Below are 14,318 nucleotides of genomic sequence, written 5' to 3'. Positions count from 1 at the left end.
GGTACAGACCGAGCAAGTGAGGTTAATAATTTGTTTCTTATATGGCTATTATACTAACTTTATTATGCTAACTTACAGTATCGCCTGAATATGAAAGATGCTGATGGCTTGTAGTCCGACTTGTTCGTTTCACCTCCATAAACAACTTGCTAACAGATGGTCCGGTCGTTAGCTGGTAAGCTTTCAATCTGTGTGTTTTTTCAGATGCTGTTTAAATATTTATGGAGTACGTTCATGTCTGATTTGTTTTTTCTAATCGCGTTTTTATCTTCTGGTTTGTAGAGAAAATACATGTTTCGGACTGATTGTCATGGAAACCGGTCCGATATGGGAAAATATCCGACTGGTAATCATACAATAAGAGCGTGCGTAGCATTGCAGCCATATAATAATAAAGGATTATTAACAAAGTGTGAGGTCTGTATGTGGAAATATCTGACTGAGGTGCTAGTACGGTCCAAGCATTAGCGAGGGCCATGTGAATAACACAGAGGTCTGATATCCCCATACAGACCGAGCAAACAAGGTTAATAATTCCTTTATTATATGGCTATTATATATATATATATATATATATATATATGTGTGTGTGTGTGTGTGTGTATATATATATATAAACATGCAAACTTACAGTATCATATAAATATGCTACTGACCATGAAGAACTTGCTAACAGATGGTCCGGTCGTTAGCTGGCAAGCTTTCAATCTGTGTGTTTTTTCCGATGCTGTTTAGATATTTATGGAGTATGTTCATGTGCAACTTCGATTTTCTAATCGTGTTTTTAGCTTCCTGGCTTGTAACGAAAATACACCTTTGTGGCCCGATTGTCATGGTAACCAAATAGAATAGAAACTTTAGTGTCATTGCATGCATACATACATACATACACAAAACTTAGTTTCATTGGCTGCAGTAGGGGCAGGTGATGGTCTAGTGTTAAGGTGTTGGGCTTGAAGTCCAGAAGATCATGGGTTCAAATCTGCACCTGACTGGGAAAATCACTAGCAGACCCTTGGGCAAGGCCTTTAATCCCCTATTGCTCCCAGTGTGTGGTGAGCGCCTTGTAATGGCAGCACGCCCTGACAGTCGGGGTGAATGTGAGGGCATAATTGTAAAGCGCTTGAGTGTCTGATGCAGATGGAAAAGCGCTATATAAATGCAGTCCATTTACCATTACCATTTACCATTGCAGTATGCTGAAGAATTTAATGAACCTAAAGAATTTAATCCACCTGCTGCATGTGCCTGATGTTTGGGAAAATGAGTGACACGAGAGCCTCGTGGAGCCACACATCTGGCTCTCTCTCCTCTCATCCTCCTTTCTGCGCCACTCCATGCACAAGCCCACTAAGAATGCAGTCACAAAGTGTTTTCTGCTGTGAATTTTGAGGAGCAAACTGGAGCGGTCTGAATTGTTCAGCAACTGATTGGTGGATGAATATGGTTGTCATCATTTACCGGATGAATATGGTTGTCAGCATTTAACCCATACTAATTACAGTTAGACACAATCCAAACACTAGGAGCAGTGGCCAGCCAGAAGACCAAATCCAGATGTAGACTCTGCCTTGGTCAGGGGCAGAGAAAGGAGCAGACCCTAAATAAGCATGTTTTGATTGTGGGAGTTAACCGGAGTACCCGGAGGAAACCCACACAGACATGGGGAGAACATGCAAACTCCACACAGAAAGGCCAGGAATCGATCCCATGACCTTCTTCCTTAGCACCAATGCTAATCACTAAGTCACCGTGCCACCCAGGTCCTGGTGCCACCGGGTCCGGATATGGGAAAATATCCGACCATTATCAGCCAATCAGAGCGTGCAATAGCGGTCTCATCCATATAATGAATTAGATTCTTCAAAAACAAGGTGTTTCCACATGTTGGTTTTTTTGTTCAAGTGAGCAGCCAGCTGACGTCACGCTGCTTTTTTATGGCAGTTGCTGTGTTGTGTTGCTCAGTATTAGCATAAAATAGACTTGTGCTCTATTTTGGCCCTGTCTGGCTGACAGCATAGTCAGCAAGTCGCTGTCTCTTGTCGCCGCAAATGTCCACTCTGATGGAAAATGAATCACTGTCGCTTGTAGCTAATGTGACCATAGGGTTAGTGATAGTGCAGCAAAACTTTCCATTGTCAAGATAAACGCAAGAGATATGTAATGAGTTACAGCTGAACAACTGAATGTCTTTCAAGCAATACAATGCATTTGGGAAATTATTATTAAAGTTTGGAATCATTTCATAGTAACATCAGGCCTCTACAACTAGTCCAAAAAAAAAAAAAAATCTGCTTGGCGCATCATGACATGTAAAATTACTGCCTCTGTCTTCACATTACCAACTAGGCTCACACTGTTGTAAATACAAAAACAGGCTCCTGGACAACATTAACAACTTTGTAGAATTAATTATACAACAAGGGTGCTTATTAGAAACAAAAGGGGAGATTATTGTGTAAAGGGGGCATTATTGTGCTAAAATCAAGTCAGGTTTCGACTATGAACTATTCTTTTGTACAGTTTCCTTTGTTTATCAGAAGTTAAAAAAAAATTAAGGTCATAGCCATTTTCTAGAATGAGCGAGACAAAAAGTACTCAATAAGACTACAATATATGTGTTTAAATTACTGTTTTCTCCAGGTGGAAAACCATTAAGCGTGGCGCATCAATCTATCTTTTTTTTTTCTTTCACTTGCTCTCGCTCTCTATGCCATCTTTCTTTTTTGTTGGTTTACTCTTAATAATAGCTTTTTAGCCAATCTTGCTATTAATCCATTAGAGGCTGATATTCATTTGGGGTAATTTCATTGCACATTTCAGGCGCAGGAAGCCTGAAGCAGAAGCCTCAGAGGTGCATTTAAAATAATGTGCCTTCAATTCTAATGTGATACTCATTACAGTGGCCCATGCAGGCTTAGTCTGCTGTAAAATGTGCTTTTAATATTAGACCTGTTAACGCCAGTTGACTGAATTTAAAAATTAAAAGGTGAAAACACTCTAAGGTTCTGGATTCACACTTTGCTGCTTTTATCCAAGCTGAGAAAAAAAAACAAACAGAATTGTTAGTATAGTCTTTGTATGTCTAAATGAATCTCAGACCCATTTGTCAAATTGTGGAGTTTGGAAGGCTTCAGTGATGATGCTTTGTTGATGAAAAACGTGTTATTTAATCATATCGATAACTTTTCATCATTTTGGCAACAGCTTTGGTGTTAAATAGTGAGAAAAGATTCATGCTGAGTGTAAACACAACATACCTGTCATAGTAATTTCTTTTTAATGAAAAGTGCAATCCCACCGCTACCTACAATTCCAATCAGTTTATTGTAAAATAAATAAATAAATAAATAGCTTAGAAATTACATTATATTACATTCGTTTAGCTGATGGTTTTTATTCAAAGTGACTTATATGTGAGGAATTGCATTCAAGCTTCATTTCAAAGGCGAACTTCAGTATCACAATAAATAGTATCTTTACAGGTTAAATGAGAGTTCAACATAATGATACTTATCATCTTTTATATAGATTTATATAACACCGGAATAGATCCTTGTCATTTGATTGGTGGTTTGTATGTCATGTGATGTGGCTCATTCATCCCATTTGCCATTGTGTTCCCACTGACTGTGTAAATTTGGTTCCATATGGTTTGTACCATTGCATGGCACCACCACCGCGTACTCTCACAGCGATGGCACTTAAACGAATATGGTCAGGTTTGTTTTATTAACGTTGCTCATTCTTGTCACACACGCACACACACACACACACACACACACACAAAAAACAAATCGAGTACACTGTAAGCCGTCTGGAGGCATCTGCAGTATTCGCTGGGACATTTGTACCTAAAGTACAAGTGCTGTCAGATTAAGAGCTCTACAAATTTCTGTCGTGATTTTTTGCTGGACTGAGGAAAGCAGACAGCAACCTGTACATGAAGAAGTCAGTACACGGCATCAGGTATGGACTACATCAGGATTGTTAGGTGCGATATAAAACAAATAATTAAGGTTTTTTCATTCATGCAAAGGAAATAATATTTCATGAGGTGAAAGATGGAATAAACATTCATTATTTGTATTATGTATATATTATTATATATTTTTTATTATTTATTTATTTATCTGGCACACAGCTGAGCAACAACAAAGGCAATAACAAAACATAAAAGAAACAATGTACGAAAAACCCGTGTGGCCGAAAGGGTGAAGGCAGAAGCAAAGCTTATAAGCACCTCCCCTTTATATATATATATATATATATATATATATATATATATATATATATATATATATATACATACACACAGTAGTGTTCAGAATAATAGTAGTGCCATGTGACTAAAACGATTAATCCAGGTGTTGAGTATATTTCTTATTGTTACATGGGAAACAAGGTACCAGTAGATTCAGTAGATTCTCACAAATCCAACAAGACCAAGCATTCATGATATGCACACTCTTAAGGCTATGAAATTGGGCTATTAGTAAAAAAAAGTCAAAAAGGGGGTGTTCACAATAATAGTAGTGTGGCATTCAGTCAGTGAGTTTGTCAATTTTGTGGAACAAACAGGTGTGAATCAGGTGTCCCCTATGTAAGGATGAAGCCAGCACCTGTTGAACATGCTTTTCTCTTTGAAAGCCTGAAGAAAATGGGACTTTCAAGACATTGTTCAGAAGAACAGCGTAGTTTGATTAAAAAGTTGATTGGAGAGGGGAAAACGTATATGCAGGTGCAGAAAATTATAGGCTGTTCATCTACAATGATCTCCAATGCTTTAAAATGGACAAAAAAAAAAAAACAGAGACGCGTGGAAGAAAACAGAAAACAACCATCAAAATGGATAGAAGAATAACCAGAATAGCAAAGGCTCACCCATTGATCAGCTCCAGGATGATCAAAGACAGTCTGGAGTTACCTGTAAGTGCTGTGACAGTTAGAAGACGCCTGTGTGAAGCTAATTTATTTGCAAGAATCCCCCGCAAAGTCCCTCTGTTAAATAAAAGACGTGCAGAAGAGGTTACAATTTGCCAAAGAACACATCAACGGGCCTAAAGAGAAATGGAGGAATATTTTGTGGACTGATGAGAGTAAAATTGTTCTTTTTGGGTCCAAGGGCCGCAGACAGTTTGTGAGACGATCCCCAAACTCTGAATTCAAGCCACAGTTCACAGTGAAGACAGTGAAGCATGGTGGTGCAAGCATCATGATATGGGCATGTTTCTCCTACTATGGTGTTGGGCCTATATATCTCATACCAGGTATCATGGATCAGTTTGGATATGTCAAAATACTTGAAGAGGTCATGTTGCCTTATGCTGAAGAGGACATGCCCTTGAAATGGGTGTTTCAACAAGACAATGACCCCAAGCACACTAGTAAACAAGCAAAATCATGGTTCCAAACCAACAAAATGAATGCCTTGCAGATGTGAAGAAATCATGAAAAACTGTGGTTATACAACTAAATACTAATTTAGTGATTCACAGGATTGTGTAAAAAAGCAGTTTGAACATAATAGTTTTGACTTTGTAGCATCAACAGCAGATGCTATTATACTATTATACTTTTATTGTGAACACCCCCTTTTCTACTTTTTTTTAACTAATAGCCCAATTCATAGCCTTAGAGTGTGCATATCATGAATGCTTGGTCTTGTTGGATTGTGAGAATCTACTGAATCTACTGGTATCTTGTTTCCCATGTAACAATAAGAAATATACTCAAAAACTGGATTAATCTTTTTAGTGTCACACATATACACGCATATATATACACATATACACATATATACACACATATCCCACTCACCACCCTCCATGCCACGCTCACGCTGAGGAGGGTTGTATGGTTGTACGAGTATGTGTGTTCCTCAAGCACGGGTCCTCTACCAGAGGCCTGGGATTTTGAGGGTTCAGCACATTATCTTAGCTGTTCCTAGGGCTGCACTCTTCTGGACAGAGACCTCTGATGTGCCTGGAATCTGCTGGAGCCACTCTTACAATTTGGGAGTTATAGTTCCTAGTGCTCCTATTACCACTGGAACCACTTTGGACTTTACTTTCCACATCTCCTCCGGTTGCTCCTTCAGATCTTGGTACTTCTCAGCTTTCTTGTGCTCCTTCTTTCTGATGTTGCTGTAGATGCAGATGACCACCAAAATATCTCGACCCTGACCCAAGAACCTTGATCTCTTAAAATTTTATTGAAATCTGTCCATTACATTCTGAGATTTCCCAGGTAGTGTAGCAACCAAGCAGTTAGTGCACTTGCTTCCAGAGCATCAGGTTCCCGCATCAAGACCACCTCTACCTATTCTCCATATAATGCAGAGTTGCATCAGGAAGGGCATCTGTCATTAAACTTGTGCCAAATCCACATGCAGATCTGTGTCGGATCCACCTTGGTGACCCCAAGTGAAAAAAGGGAGAAGTTGAAAGAAGTTACTTTACTTTCTGAGATTTGTCTTTCACAAACATTGCTGTCCTTCTCCTGAAAGTATTATGAGTGGTTTGTGGTGCTGAGGTGTTTAAGGTCAGGTGTACTGCTGCAGGTTGAACAGTGCCTTCTGGTCTCTGCCAGTGATAAATATAATACCCTCCACTTCACTCCCTTTATTCCCACCAATTAAAGCAAGCGCCAGTGAAACTGTAATTAAGCCGTGTCCAGGCAAAAGAGTGCCTGCTGCTTTTAATGAAGGCCCATTGATTCTCCCTTTATTTGCTGTTGGTCTCCCTATAACATCCAGCGGCCTGATATAAATGGAGGTCGAGCTTTTCCCATCCAAGTTGTACATTGTGCGAGACGGTTTAATTAAAAAACTAAAGGGAAACTGCCCTGCACATGTAGCATGAAGTCTGGTGCCGTGTATTTATTTATGCGTATGTGTGCGTATGCTGCAGGTGTGGATGCAAATCACAGTCCAGCTGCTCTGTGGGCTAATGAGTAGAATCTCCATAAGACTGAATGGGTGATCTCTATGGATTTCCAAACACAAGCAAAACAGACTTCTTCATGAGACTGAAATGACCTCACATATTCAATACTGTACAGTTAAAAAAAAAAAGACCAATTAGCCATATTGAACTATTGTTAAAGGCAAATTTAGCCTGATTGGAAGTTCGCTGTGTGCACAATTAAAAGATAAAAGGTTTGGTCAGGCAGAAGGGCAGAGTCAAACTGCCAATTGACTCGAATCACAGCAGGCTGCTGTTGTGCAGCTAAACTTCACTTAAAGTGTTTCTCTGTAAACCCAGTGGCTTTGGAAAAGGGAAAGATGATGAATAAAAATGGGTGTAATTGCTAAATGGTGAATGTGATATTTTTGTTAAACCACTTGAATTAAAGTGGAGGTGCATCTGGATTGAAATTTAGTAGTAATAGTACCGTTGTCCAAATATTTATGGGCCTGACTATACGTTGTTTATGTGAAACAACAAAATGTACACTGGCTGTGTGACTTATGCAAGCAAGCAGTAGAAGCTTTGAGAGCCAGAACTACAGTGACAGTATTTGATGAGCCAAACCATTAATGATGACAAGTCTATTGATTCACTAGTTAGATTTAATTTATTGAGACCTTCCAGGCACAGGGATAGTAGCCTGAGGCATCCTGACAAACATCTGTGGAATGCACAGGCTCCCACATGGGACATGTGCAGGTGCAAAAGGTACATGAGCAGAATGTGGAAGGGGAGAGTTAAATAACAGGGTCATAACAAGTCACACGTCAGGTGTGGTGTTGGGGTTTGGAACGAAGTAATTCTCACTGGAATGATGTTATCAACTGAAAGAGAGTCATATGATTTATTGGTTTATTCAGTTAGTTAGTGAGTTGACTGGTTAAGGAGGCTGTGTTTGGTAGAAACCAAATGTTTTTTATTCACTTTTTTCTTTTCATGTTTTCCTTTCTCCACATTCATTCTGGTTCCATTCTGCACTGCAATCAGCACCTATGGTAGAACTGTTCTGTACTATTATATAAAAATATTCCAATACATCTAGAGCTGGTATATTAAAGTAAAATCAAGTGTAATCTCTCTTACAGAGTACTGTGGAAAAATCTGGCAAAAAAAAAACCCTTCAAAGCAAACATGCTGTAAAAAGAATTAAAAAAATTGTAAATATCAAATAATTTACTGAAAAAAGAGTGTTGTGCATTAAAAACTAAATATACTGAATGCATCATAGAAATGTATCATGTGAGGATCATTTACTTGTAAGATTTCTTTAGATTGAAATAGTCCATTTTTGTTTGTTTTTACAAAATCCTCATGTTGATTGATTTATTACTGACCAATTGTTATCCCTTTTGTTGTCTTTGTGGAATCATGGATTATGCTGTGCAGGTAGAAAATATTATATTTTTATCCCTCTGAAAATGTTTTTTTTTTTTTTAAATATGCCACATTTTTCAATAAAAAAAAACTAAAACAGAAATTCTCCAAATGTATTTTTATTTGTACTATTTTATTATGTTTGGTACTGTTTTGAATTTATTCATTATTAGTTTTGAATTTTTATTTATTAATTCATTACAATTTATTTTTTGATTGACCTTTGATGCCGGATGACTGCTGGGATAGGCTCCACCCCCCCCCCCACCCCCCCAAATGACCCTTAAAGGGAGTAAGTGGGTATAAAAAAAAAAAATGGATGGGTGGACTGACAATTGGAAATCTGTGGCAAAGCTGAGCAGCCAAAAGAAGATATATAAAATGCATAAAATGTGAAGAAATTTTCACTGTAGTGTTCCTCATGATTTTAGTCAAAAAGCAAATAATTTAAATGATTTCCATCTAAAATGCAAAGGAGTAGAAAAATAATATTATACGGTGGAAAAATTTTTGGTTAAATGTACAAAAAGTATAGCATAAAAAGTAGCACATATTTCATGTATTCTTCAGTCGGATCAGTGTGGACTTCACCGACAAGACGGGGAATCTTCTGACCGAAGAGAAGGTAGAAGTTCTTTTTACATTTATTAATATGTATATGTCGCAGACATGAACGAGCGAAGCTCTTCGGCATCTCTCCATGTCATTTAGGGCCTTCAGACTTGTTTTTGAGTAAATGCTTCAGGGGAGCATTAGCATGGCTAAAACCTTTCAGCTTCAAAGTTTTCAGCTAGTTGACAGTAGGACTGTACAATATGGCCAGATTATCACATTGCAATATTGTCTTATCAATATGATATATGATATGACTATCATTTCACACATAAAGTGCAGCAACAGTGAAAATTAAACATTCTTAAACAAAACAGTAATAATATCACACTCATTTTACAGTATTTTACAGATACAGTGCCCTCCAAAAGTATTGGAACACTTGGTATTTCACACATTTAAATTTGTTTATGCCATTTCAAATACAAGAAATACAAAAAAATATAAAAATAAAAAAGTCTAAAATTATCTTACTCAAACTCAAACTGAAAGCAAATCTCTAAAATGTGATAATACCTGTATATAATACTCAGTTTTACTGCCAATTTTCTTCAGACAAGTCAGGGGATGGAAACATGAACATTTCCAAGTCACTGAATATGTCTTGGATTTTATTTACATCAATCATGAAGAAATACAAAAGTTTCTTTCACCAAAACATCAAATCTAGGCTTTCATCTCAAATGTACTTTCTGGCAAATTCTAGCTGAACTATCGGGTCTTCGGTTTAAGAAAATCCTCCTCTACAACACTTTATCAGGAAGCTGGATTTTATATTTTTAATTAAATTGTAGATATTTGCTTTCAGTTTAAGGAAGATAAATTTAGATTTATTTATCTGAAGTTATCTGAAAATTAAGAGGTTATTTAAAAATAAGTCCTTCAGAGAGCAAAATTAAAAGGTTACACAGGTTTTATACAGAACAGAGGAGTAAATTACCTTTATTTCTTTCAGCCTAAGCGTCTTCACGTTATATCTCATGAATCAACAGTCACCTGCTCATTTAAAAATCACTGGAAAACACGTATATGTATGTCAACCTGAATTAAAGGAGAAATGCCGCTTTTTACATGGACCTCTTTTCTGGCATAATATATGGTCGTTTACTCACGAATATAACTTTGGTGTCATTTGGAGTTTTCTTCTACTACTAAGGTGGATTAGAACTTTTTGTGGTACACAGCACCAGCCACTGTACTGGAGGGGCCTAGCAGTCAATATGTATCACTGATTTCAAAATGCAGCTCTTTTCAACCAGACATGTGGTGCCATGACATGTCAATCATCTGTGTCCAATCAGATTTCAGGGGAGTCCAGCGCAACCCTGGCATCCAATCTAGCTCCACCCATGCCAGGAAGTGTTCAACATTTGGCATTTCCTGTTTCACTGTGGACTCAAAATTTGGCACTCCTTGTTTCAGTGTGAACTTGCCATTGTATTCCTGTGAGATTCCATGAGATCTCATCTGTCAATCCAGGAAGTGTTGATCCAGGAAGTATTTGACATTTGACATTGCCTGTTTCACTGTGGACTCAAAATTTGGCACTTCCTGTTTGGGACTCCCTGTACCATGAGTGAGCTTTGTGCCGCGCAGCTCATTTAGTGTTAATATTATTCTAATCTTAACCCTAATGTGCATTTGTGAACATTAAATATGAAATGCGCATAGGATGTGCATGAAAATTCATGGGAATGTGCACAAAAAAAATAAAATAAAAATCACACATTTTTTAATACGATGTACGACATGCCATGAGAATATGTTGCAAAGGAACTCAAATTTGTTGAATTATAACTGGCTTCAATTTACAAATGCTGTGATTTATTGACGTACAGCGTAAGGCTCACAAACGCTGTATGAAGAAAAGTGTTTCCTTGACTTATACCAAACATACAACATCTACTAGTTAAAATATTTCCCCAAATTTTCAAATGGGGAACTGTGTCATCCATGTGTGGATGTGATCTCTCTCTATTATCGCTCTTTTACTGACAACAGACGGGCAGCTCAGATCAAAGCGTGGTCATCAGTGTGTTGGTGACAGGTGAGCGGAAATAGCATGTGTCCCATTCTGTCCCTCATCAGTGATGAAGGGGTTGATAAAGGGTTTGGGGTTAATAACACAGTCATTACCTGGGCGAGGATGGAAGACAGCTGTAAGCCTGTATGCAGATGGACAGAGAGTCATTAGGCCTCATAAAACCAGCTGAATAGGTGTGATCCAAGAGGGCACTTCAGATTTTAAACATGAATAACCAACACCAGAAAAGTTCCTGCTTGATTCTGGCTGTGTGACAGCTCCATTGTATGAATGAGGATGTTTTTCCTTCTTCCTGCAACCCTAAAATCACTGAATACGAGCGCTGATATGAGATGGCATAATGCGTCATCCGTCACCAAGGATTCAGCTCAAGCGATTTGATACACGGCATAAATACAGCACTGCCTCATGCAACAATGGACTTGACTGAGTGTGCAGACGGTGAGGTCCTTCATTATTAAAAAAGATTGATTTGTAATTTGTAGTGTTCCCATCTGTCCTGGTTACGCAAAATTATGGCTAAACCAGTTAGTAGACACTTTGCCCCATTGTCTGTTGTTTTGATAATCACCCATAATAGCATCCAGCATCAGTATGGTCTTTAAACCTGATTTAGGAGTTAATGGAATAAGAGGGAGAGGCAGTCAGTATATGCACTGTGCATAATGTCATTAGAAATGTTTGCGGAGGCTAAATTAAATCAGTCGTAAATTGCGCTCTCAAGTAAGCCAGAGAAACCCTGCTTCGTCAAGGAGAGGAGGGGGCGGCGGGGATTCATATTTTAACCTTGTGTAGAAAATGCACTTAAACAGATTAAAATAAAATAGGGACCGTGTGGATGGATGAGAACGGTAATTGTTGGTGTTTTAATGATTTCCTGTCCGCCACGTCAAACTGAAGTCAGTGCCATTTAAAAGTTGGAGATCCAGGCCATAACTTTGCAAATCAAGTGATATGGTCAAAGGGAACATGTCACCGAATGGTGTCTTACATATCTGCAAATAATGGGGCCTTTGCCGGAAACATGTTTGCAGAGCAGGTTTTGGTGGGACGTAGCGCTGCGGTGCAGGTACGAGCTGGAGTTGATAGCTTTTGATGCAAAATAACACATGGAGATGTGTGCATTTTTGACTTACCAGTGCAGAAAGTGAAAAGTCAGTGTTTGCATGCTTGTGTGCATGTGCATGTAAAGCCCACACGTCTGTCTCATTCAGTTTCCTTAATGCCGTCAGCGCAGGCAGACTGTTTGTCTGGTTGCATCAGGTAGCTCATCACACAAAGGCGGCCCAGATGATAATGATAGCTGTAAATACTCTGGGAATTCCCAAACATGGATTCAATTAAGGTGGCGTATTTCCCAAAAGCTGACAAAAAAGGCTGTCCAATATAATGTAGTTAGACATTGTGCATGATAACATTACACTGATTAATTATTTTGGATAAATGATAGAAAGTTCTGGTCACTGCTGTGTGACGTAGCTCTTTTTTCTGTAACATACGTATATTTGTATCCTGACTGGAAGATGTTCCACTTTACTGGAATGATTCGTACCACATGCATGATGCAGATTATAAACTGTGGCAGCTGGTGAAAATGATTCTAAATGGGGCTGTGCAATGTTGAACAAGGTAGAGTAATCACATTGCAATGATTCGATGCAAAGTGTGAGTATGCAAATTAAAAGGCTTTAAATTTTCGCACCCTGTCTTGACGATCTACAGCGTATGTGCATCTGGGGTGTGTCCAGTTCCACTTTTCTATTTATACAGCATGTAATCTGATCATAAAGTAGATCGAGTGCACAAAGGGGTTGTAGTTATTCACTTAATTACTGTATTTTACAGTATTTGAATTGCAAAATAAAAAAACTAACAAATCACGCGTACATAAGTATTCACACCCTTTGCTCAGTACTTTGTTGATGCAGCTTTAGCAGCAATTACAAACACAAGCCTTCTTGATTATGATACCACAAGCTTGGCGCACCTATATTTGGACAGTTTTGCTCATTCCTCTTTGCAGCACCTCTCAAGCTCCATCAGGTTGGATGGTAGCGTCGGTGCACAACCATTTTCAGATCTCTCCAGAGATGTTCAGTCGGATTCAGGTCTGGGCTCCAGCTGGGCCACTAAAGGACATCCACAGAGTTGTCCTGAAGCCACTCCTTTGATATCTTGGCTGTGTGTTTAGGGTCATTGTCCTGCTGAAAGAACAACCGTCACCCCAGTCTGAGGTCAAGAGCGCTCTGGAGCAGGTTTTCATCCAAGATGTCTCTGTACATTTTTGCATTCATCTTTCCCTCAATCCTGACTAGTCTCTCAGTTCCTGCTGCTGAAAAACATCCCCACAGCATGATGATGCCACCACCATGCTTCACTGTAGGGATGGTGACTGGTTTCCTCCAAACATGACGTGTGGCATTCATGCCAAAGAATTCAATCTTTGTCTCATCAGACCAGAGAATTTTGTTTCTCATGGTCAGAGTCTTTCAGGTGCCTTTTAGCAAACTCCAAGTGGGCTGCCATGTGCCTTTTACTAAAAGTGGCTTCCGTCTGGCCACTCTACCATAAAGCCTGATTGGTGGATTGCTCCAGAGATGGTTGTTCTTCTGGAAAGATCTCCTCTCTCCACAGAGTGAATGCTGGAGCTCTGAGTGACCATCGGGTTCTTGGTCGCGTCCCTGATTAAGGCCATTCTCCCCGAGCCCTCAGTTTCGACGGGCGTCCAGCTCTAGGAAGAGTAGTGGTAGATCCGAACGTCTTCCATTTACGGATGATGGAGGCCACTGTGCTCATTGGAACCTTGATAGCAGCAGAAATGTTTCTATACCCTTCTCTAGATTTGTGCCTCGAGACAATCCTGTCTCGGAGGTCTACAGACAATTCCTTTGACTTCATGCTTGGTTTGTGCCCCGGCATGCACTGTGTCAACTGTGGGACCTTATATGTAGACAGGTGGTTTTCCAAATCATGTCCAATCAACTGAATTTACTCCAGGTGGACTCCAATTAAGCTGTGGAAACATCTTAAGGATGATCAGTGGAAACAGTCTGCACCTGAGCTCAATTTTGAGCTTCATGGCAAAGGCTGTGAATACTTATGTACATGTGACTCCTCAGTTGTTTTTGTTTTTAATAAATTTGCACTTGTGTCTGTATGTGGAACTCACTTTCTAACACAGCGTTTTTCCAGGAGGTTGGGGGGGAGTGTAACAATAGACAGGAACTCAGTATAACACATGTGCACACATGCATAAATACTAATAAATGACAAGATCCAATTTCTGTATCCATATCACAGTCTTCGCCTGCTGTCTA

This window comes from Thalassophryne amazonica, chromosome 13 (genome assembly GCF_902500255.1).
Source record: "Thalassophryne amazonica chromosome 13, fThaAma1.1, whole genome shotgun sequence".
Taxonomy (NCBI): domain Eukaryota; kingdom Metazoa; phylum Chordata; class Actinopteri; order Batrachoidiformes; family Batrachoididae; genus Thalassophryne; species Thalassophryne amazonica.
The sequence above is the reverse complement of the archived record's forward strand: the minus strand, read 5'-3'. Positions refer to the sequence as shown.